The sequence below is a fragment of the Thunnus maccoyii genome, chromosome 17 (assembly GCF_910596095.1).
Source record: "Thunnus maccoyii chromosome 17, fThuMac1.1, whole genome shotgun sequence".
In the NCBI taxonomy this organism is placed as follows: Eukaryota; Metazoa; Chordata; class Actinopteri; order Scombriformes; family Scombridae; genus Thunnus; species Thunnus maccoyii.
In genome coordinates, this window is record NC_056549.1 from 990,001 (window position 1) to 1,003,732 (window position 13,732).

Consider the following 13,732-nt stretch of genomic DNA (forward strand, 5'->3'; position numbering starts at 1 on the left):
CCAGTTGAATGAACAGAGTTCGACCATGTCATCGATATCGCAGATATTATGAAATAGAATAAAATAAAAAGAAAAGAAACAGAACCTTTCAACATCTGTAGCTATGAAATATGAACTGGGGGTCTTTGTTCCTATGATGTACATTTCTTATAAAGTCTAATCCAGTTGGTTTTACGTATGTCTATCCAATTTTCCCAAATTCTTTCAAATCTGTTCATCTCCAGTCTCACAGAGAAAGTTAACTTTTCCATCCCATAACCTCAACCCAGTCTTCTTCAACTACTTTCCGTTAATCGCTTTTTTACTTGCAATCAGCATTGTTCTGTAAATATATTCGTCCCCAAATCTTGTTAAATATATGCCCAAGTATAACACCTCAAATGTCAGTGGAAGATTTACCTTCAGTATTTTATCCACTTTACACTTTTTAAGCTCCTGCCGGCAGGTACGAATGGAGGGACGACTCCAGAACACACGGTATCTTTGGTGTGTTTCACTGCTGCTCATCTCGTCTTAAACTTCTCTTATTCAGTGAAATTCTTTGAGTTGCCTTGTTGGTGGAAGGTGCTGTACAAATAAACAAATAAATCAGCTGTCCTTTGGGAACAAATACAGTTTTATTTACTGTTTTAGCACAAACCTGGTTCAAGGCTGGACCAAGTTGTAACTATAAATGGGCTTGTTGTACATAACTAACAGATAAATCAAACTAAAGACCAGCGGAGAGCAAGTGGCTGAGTCTGACTCTGCAGGGTGAAGACGAGCAGCAGAGACAGTCTGACCTCTGGTGGTCAAACGGCAAACAACATGTGAGAACTTTTAGTTTTTCAGTTGTTGACACGCTTTACTCTCAGTCAGTACAGCAGACGTCACTGTGGACTAAACTGTGTTTGACACAAAATACATTCAGTGACCTCATCTTTCAACGGTTCACGAACACCACCAAACCTTTATTTATTTACACTCCATTTGACACGTTTACATTTAAAACATTACTGTGAGTTAGACGCTGCGTTCTGGACACACAGCGTTTATTTCATTCCTGACTTCTATGAAAGACTTGTTCATGTGAGGTGAATCCAGGACGTTTTGTAAATGTTTGGGACGATGTGGCGTTTTACTGGTTTACAGCCGTCGCAGGTTGGATCAGAAAGGTCGTTTCCCAGGTGACGGTTGACTAACACAGCTGTATTTCTATATCTGTAGCTCTCCTATAAGGTGTGTTTATTATTATATTTATTATATCACTTATCAAAACCAGATCTTAAAAAGCGCTTCATGAGGACAAAATGATAAAGCAAGAATTAAATGACGACACTGATTCTGGAGGTCTGAGCTCGTCGGGCAGGTTGTTCCAAAGTCGAGGTGTCCAAATAGTAAAAGAGACTGTCTTAGTCTTGTCTGAGGATCTCGGTCTGTGTGCAGGTTGATGAGTGTAGTTTGAGTAATAAACTGGTAGCCAACGCAGAGACATTACGAGGGGAGTAATATGAAGTCTTTTCTTGGTTTTTGTTAGTAATCTGACAGCTGCGTTAGGACATTGCAGTGATCTAGACGTCGGGAAATGAACGTTTATATGACGGATTCTGTGTCTCTGAAGCTCTGATATGAATAATAATAACAATGATAATAATAACTACTACTGACCACTCAAAGTGCTTTACAACACGTCAACGAGGCCATGCAAGCTGCCTGCTCATCAGGAGCGATGCAACACGTTTTTATCCAAAATGCTTTTACAGTGTTTCTACTGTTCTGCTCTCACTCATTCACACACTGATGCCACAGCAACCCGGGGTCATTTTAGGGTTCAGTATCTTGCCCAAAGACACCTCAACATGCGGACTGGAGAAGTCGGGGATCGAACCACCGACCTTGTGATCAGTGGACGACCTGCTCTACCTTCCGACCTCCTCAGCTAAAAATAATTATAATGACTTTGACTATATAGCACATTTCAAAAGAAAGTTACAAAGTGCTTCACAGTAAAAACAAGAAGTAAAAAGTCAATAAAATCCAAGACATAAAAATCAAGATAAACACAAAATTACGCAAATTACCATCAGTTAAGAAAAAGACACAAGATAAAAATGAGTTTAAAGAAGAGATTTAAAAGAAGATATCCTCCCTGAGACTCAGCCCTGCTGGAGGATCCGAAGCAGCAATCAGGCTCATACGGGGCGAGTAACCCGACCATGCAAGGCTTTAAGAGCGAGAAGGAGCGAGGATCAGTCTGGTCGCTTCTCTTAGAGTCTGTTAACGCCTGACAGCAGCATTTTCTAGAAGTTGTAGTCTTTGGAGGTTTTGCCTGCTTAGACCTGAATAAAGCGCGTTCTAGAGTAGTGAAGTCTGGAGGAGATAAAAAGCATCAATGACCTTTTACATGTCTCAGTTTGACTGCAGCACTTTTAGAGTACACCGAGGTTTCAGGCCTCTGTTTTCACATTAGTGGATAAATAAATAACCCAGATTAGATGAGAGACTGTTCATGATGCTACTGGGACCAGAGGGAAGGATTCATTATTCATCATTATAACTGAGGTGGCAGAGGGATGTCTAGAGGTGGCCACGATGTGTTGTTAATGTGTGTGCACAGCGCACAGAATTTTTAATATGCATAAATATTCAACTAATGATATGCTAAAATATAAATGAATAGGCTACGTGCATACACATGACTGTCGATGGTCAGTCTATTTTACAGAACCTTTATTGTCGAGTAGATTAACATTAAAAATGACAAATAAATAAAACCTTTTTCTGAGCTCTTTTACAAAAGTTAAGACTACTAAGTGGTCAAACAGTTTCAGCAAACCACCAAACAAAAAGTAGTGGATGCTGACAGTAAAGAAGGTAACGGAGAATACCAGCATCAATCCCGCTGCCTCTCACACGCTAAGCGAGCGCTCTACCATTTGAGCTAATTCCCCTCTTTTAGACATTTGGCGAGGTGACAGCAGGTCACAAAATATTTGAAAGCAACTGATTTTCTGTCATTCTAGAAGGGATGTGGTTGTAAGAACACTTTCAGAAGTTCTTGTGCGTACGTTGAACGTGTAAAAGAAAACTGAATAACAGGTTATCATTTGATGTATTTCTTCAATATATCATACATGTTTCAGACAGTGTTTAAGTTCAGTTTAGTGTTAGTGTGTGTGTGCTGTGTCTATTCTAAACTTAGTTCTTTGCTGTGTAAGATGAGGCAGTTGTGTGTCTAACAGTTAAGTTTATTCTGTTATACCTTTACCTGAGACAGTGATAAGATAAACTGTAGTTATGTAGATGTTTACGTGTAAAACTGATCAGCTTTAGAGGATAGTGTGGTTTGTCCTTAATTTAATATAGTAGTGATGTTATTTTGTGATGCTACTTGGTGCTTATGCACTGTCATATATGGTCGTGAAGAAAGTCTGTTCCTAGGTTAGCTGAACTTTTGACTTATGTTTCTATCTGAGGGTTGCTGACCTGTAAGGTTAGTAAACAGATGTCTTAAATTCTGTACAAGCAGTATTTAAGGGACTGGTTGAGTGCCAACCTTTCAGACAAAGAAAAGATAGCTAGGTGGTATCTTTGTCTCCAGAACTATGACGCATTATACTTCTGATTGTATTATTTGATTACATTATTTCATAACCTGACAATGCTCTCTTTGTGTGTTTATTGAGTCATCAGCAATTTCCCCATTACATACGAAGAGAACGTCGATGTAAACTTCCCCCATGTCTCTCACCCGCGGAACGACCAGCAGGTCCGCATCATCTCACACGTGTGCATCCCATGACGGCGAAAGCTTCATGTCCGAAATCCTGCTCCTTCTCATGCTTTGTCGGTAGACTACTACTGTAGCCCCATTGAAACGTACACCTTCCCTCCTATGTGACCACGTGGCCTAAAGGACAAGGCGTCTGACTTCGGATCAGAAGATTGAGGGTTCGAATCCCTTCGTGGTTGTATGTCCCCACTTCTGTAGGATTTGCATATGATGAGAAGCTGTGAACATGTACATCCTAGTAATCACAGAAATACTGCAGATTAAACAAAATGTGTGGTAAAAGCTTTTGGAATTTAGAGGAAATACATGTTTTCTGTGATTAACATTGGTATCAGAGGGTAAACCTGTAAAAAAGCACCTTGGCTCTGTTTATTCTGGGCACATTCAGCAGGAGGAATCCTGGTGTGCGTCAGTTCCTTCAAATCAAGGCATTGTGTGTTTCCTGCCATTAAGATTTGTATGCAAAGCTTTGGATTTGCAATGTCGGGCACTATGACATCGCTGATTGTGATGAAAAACTGCTCATGAGTGGAGTAATGCTTTGGAGGAACTGTGCTATAAACGTGTTTGGTGTGTACACCAGCATTATGCAGAGAAAACCTACTTCCATTGAATAACTTTGAGATGGACAGAAGCCAATGACCAACCCCATCTGGCTCAGTGGAAACAAAGCTTTCGGGGGAAATGGACTGAATCCATTTGCATCTTGTGTAGGAAGGTAGTGTTGTGCTGCGAGTGCTCCTTGATTGAAAAAGCTTGCCAATTAAACATTGTCTGTAACAAGTCTCCCTTTCTCTGCCCAACCATACCTACTTCCACTTGTACGTAGAAGACATGTGCCATAATCCTCGTGGTAAGGTACAATGAAAGTATGATGACAAACACAATGTTCCAAGTCTTAAATAAAATGCAGTGATTGCAAGATGAAATTAGTATAAATATAAAAATCTGCCGTGCAAAAGGACAATCACGTCCAATGGAAAGAGCCCAGCAATTGGTAGATTTGAAGGCCAAGTGGGAACCTGCTGCAACAACAACAGGCATTGACTTTCAGGGAACAGACCCACTTTACACCAAAGAATAAATGGGAATGAAGAACGCAGGCGTCAATCCCGCTGCCTCTCACATGCAAAGCGAGCGCCTTCGAGACATCTACGAGCGAGGTGACAGCAGGTCGCAAAATATTTGAAAGCGATTGATTTTCTGTCATTCTAGAAGGGATGTGGTCCTAAGAAAACTTTCAGCAGAAGGCCAGTTAGCTCAGCTGGTTAGAGTGTGGTGCTAATAACGCCAAGGTCACAGGTTTGATCCCTGTACTGGCCAGGATCAATCATCGTAACTGGAGAAGTTCTTGTGTCACCTGCAGATGGAACGAAAGTCGACGTGAACTTCTCTGTTTTTCACCCATGGAATGACCAGCAGGTCCACATCATCTCACACGTGTGTCCCATGAAGGTGAAAGTTTCATGTCCAGCTACTTCTTACACTTTGTCGGTAGACTACTACTGTAGCCCCATTGAAATGTACATCTTCCCTCCTATGTGACCACGTGGCCTAAAGGACAAGGCGTCTGACTTCGGATCAGAAGATTGAGGGTTCGAATCCCTTCGTGGTTGTATGTCCCCACTTCTGTAGGATTTGCATATGTGTCTGTTGAGGAAAGAAAATCCCGACAGGAAGCTGTGAACATGTATGTCAAGCAATGTGACGTTGCTGATTAGGGGTAAGAACTCCTAGTAGTCACAGGAATACAGCTGATTAAACAAAGCTTTCGGAACTTAGAGGAAATTCGTGTTTTCTGTGATTAACATTGGTATCAGAGGGTAAACCTGCTCTTATTATGAGCACATTCAGCAGGAGTAACGCTTCGGAGGAATCCTTCTGTACGTCAGTTACTTTGAATCAAGGCACTGTGTGTTTCCTGCAATGAAGATTTGTATGCAAAGTGTTTGCTGGCACTTTGACATCGCTGACCGTGATGAAAAACTACTCATGAGTGGAGTAATGCTTTGGAGGAACTGTGCTATAAACGTGTTTGGTGTGTCTGCAAAGCGAATTAGCTCTACTAAATGCCCTTCCGGAGGTGCCACATGAGGACGTTTTCACCATTAGCTGAAGATTTCCAATGAATTTATTGATGCTTTTCCCCCCATTAACATACAGTATACTCATAACTTTAAAAAACACTCCTATGTGTTATCCAGTGACAAGAATTTTACTCTTTTGATTTGAAAGGTGTTAATCAATTCTTTGTCTTCCAGACTGTAAGAATACGCTTTATCAAGGCCGTTAAAATGCAAGAGATAAACTTTTAAAGTTTTACCTCTTTTTACTTGACGGTTAATTTTGAGATAGCCAATACAGGGTGTAGTTGAACTTGCTAACTACGTGTTGTGGAGAAAGGTTTAAAGATCTCACCTGAAATCATTTCCTAATTTAGGATAAAGTGCCAAACTGTGAACCTGACAACATTCATCACAAACTTGGAAATGTGTAAGTAAGTATATTATGGGAAGTGAAATGATGATGTGCTGATCAGTGAAGAAAACTGTATGAACAGGTTATAAAAAGTGAAGTTAGTGTACAGAAAACGTAACCAGCTGTAAAAAAAAAACTGTAATATACAGACGTGAAAAAAGGAAAACTTGGTTCTAGTGTCCATATTCACGCCCTTTCAACTGTGGAATATTTCTTTGTTGTTGTGCGTACCGTGTTGTTGACGCTCTGCTTATCTGTAACATAATCTGAATCTAACACATCACATCCAGTCTTCACGCAGTGCAGAGTTGTGGCAGCTTTAATGATCTGAAGATTAATGGTGCTGGAGTCTAAAGAGGGAGCGTTCCACCTCAGGAACCAGTGTGGCTCTTTGAGGAAGTTCACAAGTCCTCTGACCTGTCGGAGCAGTTTGGTGACAAACAACAACTGAAGAAATAAACGATTATGTTGTACATGAGCAACAATATGACTGAGGAGATAAAGCTAAAACTCAACTAACTGAAATGTAGGATTTTTGATATTTAAATATTTTTCATATAAAAGATGCAGCGATGGAAAATACAGATATAATATACTGTAGATATTCATACACACAAAGTATATATACAGCAGCGTAGCCTGGTCGCCAGAATAAAACGTTGGCACTGTACGTCTCTGCAAACGACAGAAACGCTGAATGTCTACGTTTCAACACGTGAAATACGTAGCATATTAACATTTCAACAATACGTATCATCCCAACATTTCTAAAGTGACGTAGTTCACATGTGATCTATATGAGTTGATCTTTCCTGTATAGGAGGAGGAGGAGGAGCAGGTGGACGGTTAGTGACACGGTTCGAGACCAAAACCAATGTCCGCTTCCCGTTTCAATCGACTAAAGTGAGAAAACCAACTTTTTTTAGTGAGACATCGGCCATTTTTATTTTACCCTAACCCTAACCAAGTGGTCTTTGTGCCTAAACCTCACCAGACCTTAACCACAGCGATGTCACACCATAAAACATCATTATTCAACGGGTAGAAATGTTGATATGCTACGTATTACACGTGTTGAAACGTATATATTCAACGTTTCTGTGGTTTGCAGAAACATTCAATGCCAACGTTTTCTTCTGGCGACTGAGTTACACAATGACAGACGTTCTTTTGCTCAGTTTCTTAAAGTTAGAAAATTTCTCATTTTAATGAGGTTCTTTTCACATTTTTATTTATTATTATGACATATTCTCATTATTAATAGATTCATTATTATTAAATTACTTCATTCTTACAAGAGGCTTATCTTGTAAAAACAGATCACTTCATCTTGTTATATCACAAAACATTGTCATTATTTCACAGAATCAACATATTTCATTTCAACAAACTTTGCTTGTTATAACATTAAACGTTGCTCAGCAGGATATGTTATTGAATTTGTTGCAGACATTAAAACATACAGTAGGTTCAAAGGTTTAAAGGTTCAATTTATTCATCTGTATGAGCATGGGAACCACAGACCTTCCTCCCTAATCAACCAGCGCTGATACCAGAGTACAGTAAATAAATACCCACACTAAACCATCAATAAAAACATCATCTGACAGCAAAATCCACAAATATGCACAGAACAACACACAATCAATCTACAACCAAAAACTAATACATAAAACACACACACACACACACACACACACACACTCACACACACACTCACACACACACACACACACACACACACACTCTCCACTCTGCTGTTCCTGGGCTGCATCAGGAAGTCAACTTTTTATGGTAGAAATATACAAACAAGGGAAGTTAATCTGTGAAATCATGTGTGTGTGTCTGTCCTGCTTGGACATCTATATCTCCTTTTAGAGTAGAAACAGATAAATAGAAAAACAAGCATATACGATTAATGATGAGACAACTTTACATACCGTAAATCTTTATATTAATTAAATCTAAAATATATTATTTATCAAAAATGATGAGTAGATGGTTCAGCAGATGATAAAAGGATGCAGCGCAGATGAACAGAGCACACATGAGGAGCATTTAACCTCTTCAGTCCTGCATAAATACATTCATGCTGTGCAGACAAACATTGTTCAAACTCACTGCACTTTATTTAAAATTCAATTGCAGGTTGCAAAGTTTAGAAAAGACAAAATGTGTCTGACTGAATGTGGGTGAAATATGTATGAAATGGTATCTAACATATTATTTGATGTAATGGTGCAGCCATAGAGAACAGAGTCTTGGATTTATATATTTTATACAGTGTAAACATGATATCGCTTTAATGAAGAGCTGGAACAAGCTGATAGTTGTTTTTTGGTCTGGAGTCGGTCTCTGTTCTGTCAAACTACAACTGTGGGTGGAGCTCTGCTAATAATTTAACGGTATCGATGTTTAAAAGTCGTCACATCTAAATGTAAAAGTAAATTCATTTTGTCACTTTTCAGTGACAAATATTTGAGATGTTCCGGTTTGACAAACAGTGGAAACACGAAGCAGAACCTGAAACTTAGACCTTACAGGTTCTTACAAGCACAGGTTAGGGGAGGCTCCAGGTTACAGGTCATTCAGTGCCTGTTGTGGAAAAGGGCTAGACGTCCCTTCTGTTGCTTCTCTTTCCTTGTCCTGTGTCATATGTGTCTTTGTTTTAATCACTTGTCTTGCATTATCAATATATATATACTTAGTTACAAAGGATGTAATGCACAGTGGTGATTTAAGGATGCTATTATAGAAAGTTCACAAACTGAAACTAGAAAAACTTGATCGACTGTTTATCTGGACAATGGTATTGTTTGTTATAACCATTATAAGTTCATTATAAATTATTTACATACATATTTGTATATTGTAACTCCACTGTCATTGTTTTCATCACTGTACATATTGGAAGATATAGCATCTCTTATGCTGTACTCTAAACAATGACAGTAAAGTGGAGTCTTATCTAATCTAATGTAAATGTACGGGGCGGGATTTAGAGCTAACTCTGTAAGGTGAAGCTGCAGGTGAGTCAGATTCAAAGCAGACACTTCTGAGAGAACATTCTTGGTGTTGACATCTGATGATCCAGCTTTAAATCCACTCTCAGCTTTTCCCCGACACTCCTCGAACAATCTGCATCTTCCTCTCGCTCCGGCTTCAGGTGACATCCACGGACACGTACAGTAGCTAAGTAAGTAAATAATGATAAACTTTATTTATATAGCACTTTCAATCAAAAGCATCCTTTTTATTTACAAGACAAAATAAAAGTGGTAGACAAACAACAGTAAAGACCATTTAAAAACAGTTTAATACAACATTGGGAAAGAAAAATAGAAGCAAAAGGAGTAAAATAAGTAAAATAAAACAATATAAAATCATTCTAATAATCAATAACCAATAAAATGAGATTTAAAATAATGACTTTGTATAATAGGTTTTAAGAAAAAAAACAACAACATGCTTCTATGCACTCTAATCATCGGCTTGTTGCGCTGCCTGTTGGCATCTACGTCCTATCGGGCCCAAACTTCAGCTTTATGGCATCTTACTCGTGTGATTGTCTCCTGACTAGATCCCTGCTTGTGTTGTATCAGTCTCATATATATACATCGCATTGGATAAAAGCGTCTGCTAAATGAAAAATGTAAACGTTAATGTAAGAAATGACTTAAAAGATGAAAGTGAATTCAGACCACAAGCCCTGTAAAAACACACTTATAAAAGGAATTTAAAAGAGGATCATTTTGAAAGGAGGGAATTTTCTGTGATATAAGGATATAATAAGGATGTAATAAACCTATCATCATTACCCTACACGCCCTCCACACACACACACACACACACACACACACACACACACACACACACACACACACACACTCTCCACTCTGCTGTTCCTGGGCTGCATGAGGAAGTCAACTTTTTATGGTAGAAATATACAAACAAGGGAAGTTAATCTGTGAAATCATGTGTGTGTGTCCTGCTTGGATATCTATATCTCCTTTTAGAGTAGAAACAGATAAATATAAAAACAAGCATATACGATTAATGATGAGACAACTTTACATACCGTAAATCTTTATATTAATTAAATCTAAAATATATTATTTATCAAAAATGATGAGTAGATGGTTCAGCAGATGATAAAAGGATGCAGCGCAGATGAACAGAGCACACATGAGGAGCATTTAACCTCTTCAGTCCTGCATAAATACATTCATGCTGTGCAGACAAACATTGTTCAAACTCACTGCACTTTATTTAAAATTCAATTGCAGGTTGCAAAGTTTAGAAAAGACAAAATGTGTCTGACTGAATGTGGGTGAAATATGTATGAAATGGTATCTAACATATCATTTGATGTAATGGTGCAGCCATAGAGAACAGAGTCTTGGATTTATATATTTTATACAGTGTAAACATGATATCGCTTTAATGAAGAGCTGGAACAAGCTGATAAACTACAGTATCCAGTGAAAATGAGAAAATATGTCAGAATAACACGACAAATATGATGTTTAAATGAGAAAAGTTCTGGTTTCAACAAGAACTTGAGCAACAATAAGAATTGCCATGTTGGCAGCAAGACGCTGCTGTATATACAGCATATAAACAAACACACTTATATCTATATAGTCCAGTAAAAGTCTCATCCCTCCGTTAGACAAGTCTTTGATCAACATGAAACTCTCCTGATTAAATCATCATCAGAACAAAAGATGATAAAAAATGTGAACCGTCCGAGCCTGTGAACATAAAAAGGTCCAGGAGCTGTAAAAGTAAAGTCCCAGGGTGCATTTCTGCAACAATCATCCAATCACATTCTGTCATGTGCACGACTAATGGCAGCGTTCACGTAATCAAGACAACTGTGTGATGACTTGTTCATGTAAAGATTAAAACACCTGCATTGACAATATAACCTCATATCTATTAAATCAGGGTTTGATAAATTTGAAGGTTGGTCTGGGGCTGATGTGCGGCGTCCATGTTTGTTTGGTTTTCGTGTACTTCTGTGTTATTTAGCACCAGGTGGAAAATATTAGAGCTTCCCACTTATAATTACAACTTGCATGTTAACGTGAACACGGTTTGTAAGTCAGGAACCCGTAGCTACAATAACTCTAATAAGACGTTAACGTAGCATAAAGATTGTGAGGTGAAGGTGAGTCATTTTAATGTTCGACCATAGTTATCATCATCATCATCATCATCATCATCAGCTCAGCAGAGGATGAACTTCCTGCAGCAGCTGCAGAAGTTCAACCTGTTTAAGTCAATGATGGTGAGCTTTTACACTGCCATTATGGAGTCCATCCTCACCTCCTCTGTCACATCTGGTACGCTGCTGCAACTGTCAAGGACAAGGTCAAGACCACCACCTCACGCCACAAGAACAGTTTCTTCCCAACTAGAGCCTCATCAATAAGGCCTGGTACCTCCACTGACATGGACTCTACCCCACCTTGGACACTACACATTATATACGCCTCCGCATCTGTGAATCCATCACACTGAACAATGAGGCATTACATTAACCATTATACTGTTTATACTGTTTATACTGTGAACATCTGCACGTTTCCGGTCAATATCTTGTACAATATCTTTTAAACTCAAAAGCTCTTATATATTTACTCTCTTAAATATTGAAGCTCTTAAATATTACATATTTTACTTTTTAATTGAAAAATTGTATTAATATAGTTATATCACCTGTCTTATGTGGTAGTTTTGTTGCCTCTTACCTTCTACTTTTTGATTGTTGTGCATCATAATATCAAGGCAAATTGTGCAAACTTGACAATAAACCTGGTTCTGATTCTGTTTGTGACAAGTGTTTGGGTTTAGTTTAAGGCAGGGGTCTGTCTTCAACACAACTCTGGCATTCACAGACGAGGAGCTGAATCAAATGAAGAAGAAAGATGCAGAATGGCGGCAGAGTGCGACAGACAACATACCTCAGAGGAACCGCTGATGTTCCTGTGGTCGCTGCTCCGCTGCCGACTGAGGAGGAAAACTTTGGCGTCACAGAGGCCAGAGAGCTCTGCTAATAATTTAACAATATCAACGTTTAAAAGTTGATATTTTTAACTTTTACATCTAAATGTAAAAGTTAAATCGCTTCAGCAACACTTTTTCCACACTCTCCTACCAAACAGCACAAGATGAGGATGTTTGTCCCTCTGTGGACAGAGATGTTCCGGTTTGACAAACACCGGAAACACAAAGCAGAACCTGAATCTTAGACCTTACAGGTTGTTACAAGCTCAGGTTAGGGGAGGCTCCAGGTCATTCAGTGCCTGTTGTGGAGAAGGGCTAGAAGTCACTTCTGTTGCTTCTACCTCTCGCCGTGTCCTGTGTCAACAACTTGATCGACTGTTTATCTCGACGATGGTATTGTTTGTTACAACCAGTATCCCAAAATGCAGAGACAGAAGCAAGGACAGTTCTTGGGGTGTTTATTGAAAAAATAATGTCTCAATGAAAAAAGGCAAGAGGCTGGAGGAGGTGGCTGGCGTTGCAGATGAGGTGGCAAATTGACCACCGAGGCTGAGCACCAGAAAAACAGCAGCACTGGAGACTGCAGGCGACGCACACTGGAAAACTATACACAGGAAAAAACTCAGGTCAGTCCATACTCTAAATAACAAGAAAAGAAAACTCAAAGAAGCAAGGGAATCATCAGGGACTCATAGTTACCGACTACAACAGAATAATCTGGTTACTGATGAGCTCCGGAGCAGGTTAACCTCAGAGGATCGGATCACAACCTGTCAACACTGCGACCGCCGACCAATCAGATCACTGGAGTCATCATTCCTACAGGATCCCGACATGGACAAAAGTCCTGAGTTTATAATGAAGTGACAAGTAAAAAAGGTCGATATATATTTTGATAGGTCAGTGGAAACATTTTATTGTTCCAGACTTTCTATTTCCACTCTGGTTCAGAGCTTCTAACAAACAGAGAGATAGTTTATGACACTAATCACATAATGATGATTTTAGCTGCATTTCAATTGTGCAAAGTTGACTTTATCTCCGTGATTATAAAGCAACATTTCAGTCAGATAGACTCATCAGTTATTAACTACTTTTACACTCTTTGCTTCAGTAGCAGAAACAGTCTGACGTTACTTTAAATTTGTCTTTTAATGTGACATATTCAGATGGTTTCTTCATCATCCAACTAAATAGCAAAAAAATCTCTCTGTACTTAAGTCATATATAATAATTCCTACATGTATTCTAAGCAGTAATCTACTTTTAATATATAGAAATTATTGCCAGTGTTTCTACATCTTCTTATTCTGTTGTATGATTACAGGATCGTTTACATTTCACTTCGTTGAATATGACCCTTTGCTGTTGGTAAAACAGAAGTTTTCCGTAGGTACTTGGTTTCATCGTTTCATCTCATATCATGAAGAACTTCATTCATGGTTCTGATGATGTCGCTCATAATTAAAA

General features: G+C 38.8%; 1 protein-coding gene and 3 non-coding genes across 14 annotated transcripts in view; 3 read left to right on the plus strand and 1 right to left on the minus strand.

Moving 5' to 3' along the window:
* The window catches only part of LOC121881926 (C-1-tetrahydrofolate synthase, cytoplasmic-like), a 26,134-nt gene extending 13,153 nt beyond the window's left edge, over positions 1-12,981 (minus strand). For 2 of the 11 annotated variants that reach the window (XM_042389760.1, XM_042389763.1), the window contains exons 1-2: positions 12,962-12,981; positions 12,220-12,866 (exon numbers count right to left, since the gene is read on the minus strand). The gene's annotated coding sequence lies outside the window, so the exon portion shown is untranslated. Of the gene's footprint in view, positions 1-399; positions 568-640; positions 863-2,060; positions 3,115-3,730; positions 4,757-5,132; positions 5,789-6,481; positions 6,555-12,219; positions 12,867-12,961 lie in introns of those variants that run through there. The other 9 variants (XM_042389764.1, XM_042389765.1, XM_042389768.1 and 6 more) reach the window with 9 other exon arrangements.
* On the plus strand, positions 3,879-3,951 carry trnar-ucg. Its single transcript has one exon. It is a non-coding gene; the product is annotated as a tRNA-Arg (tRNA).
* On the plus strand, positions 5,022-5,095 carry trnai-aau. The gene has a single exon. It is a non-coding gene; the product is annotated as a tRNA-Ile (tRNA).
* Positions 5,316-5,388, plus strand: trnar-ucg. Its single transcript has one exon. It is a non-coding gene; the product is annotated as a tRNA-Arg (tRNA).
* Positions 12,982-13,732: the final 751 nt, after the last annotated feature.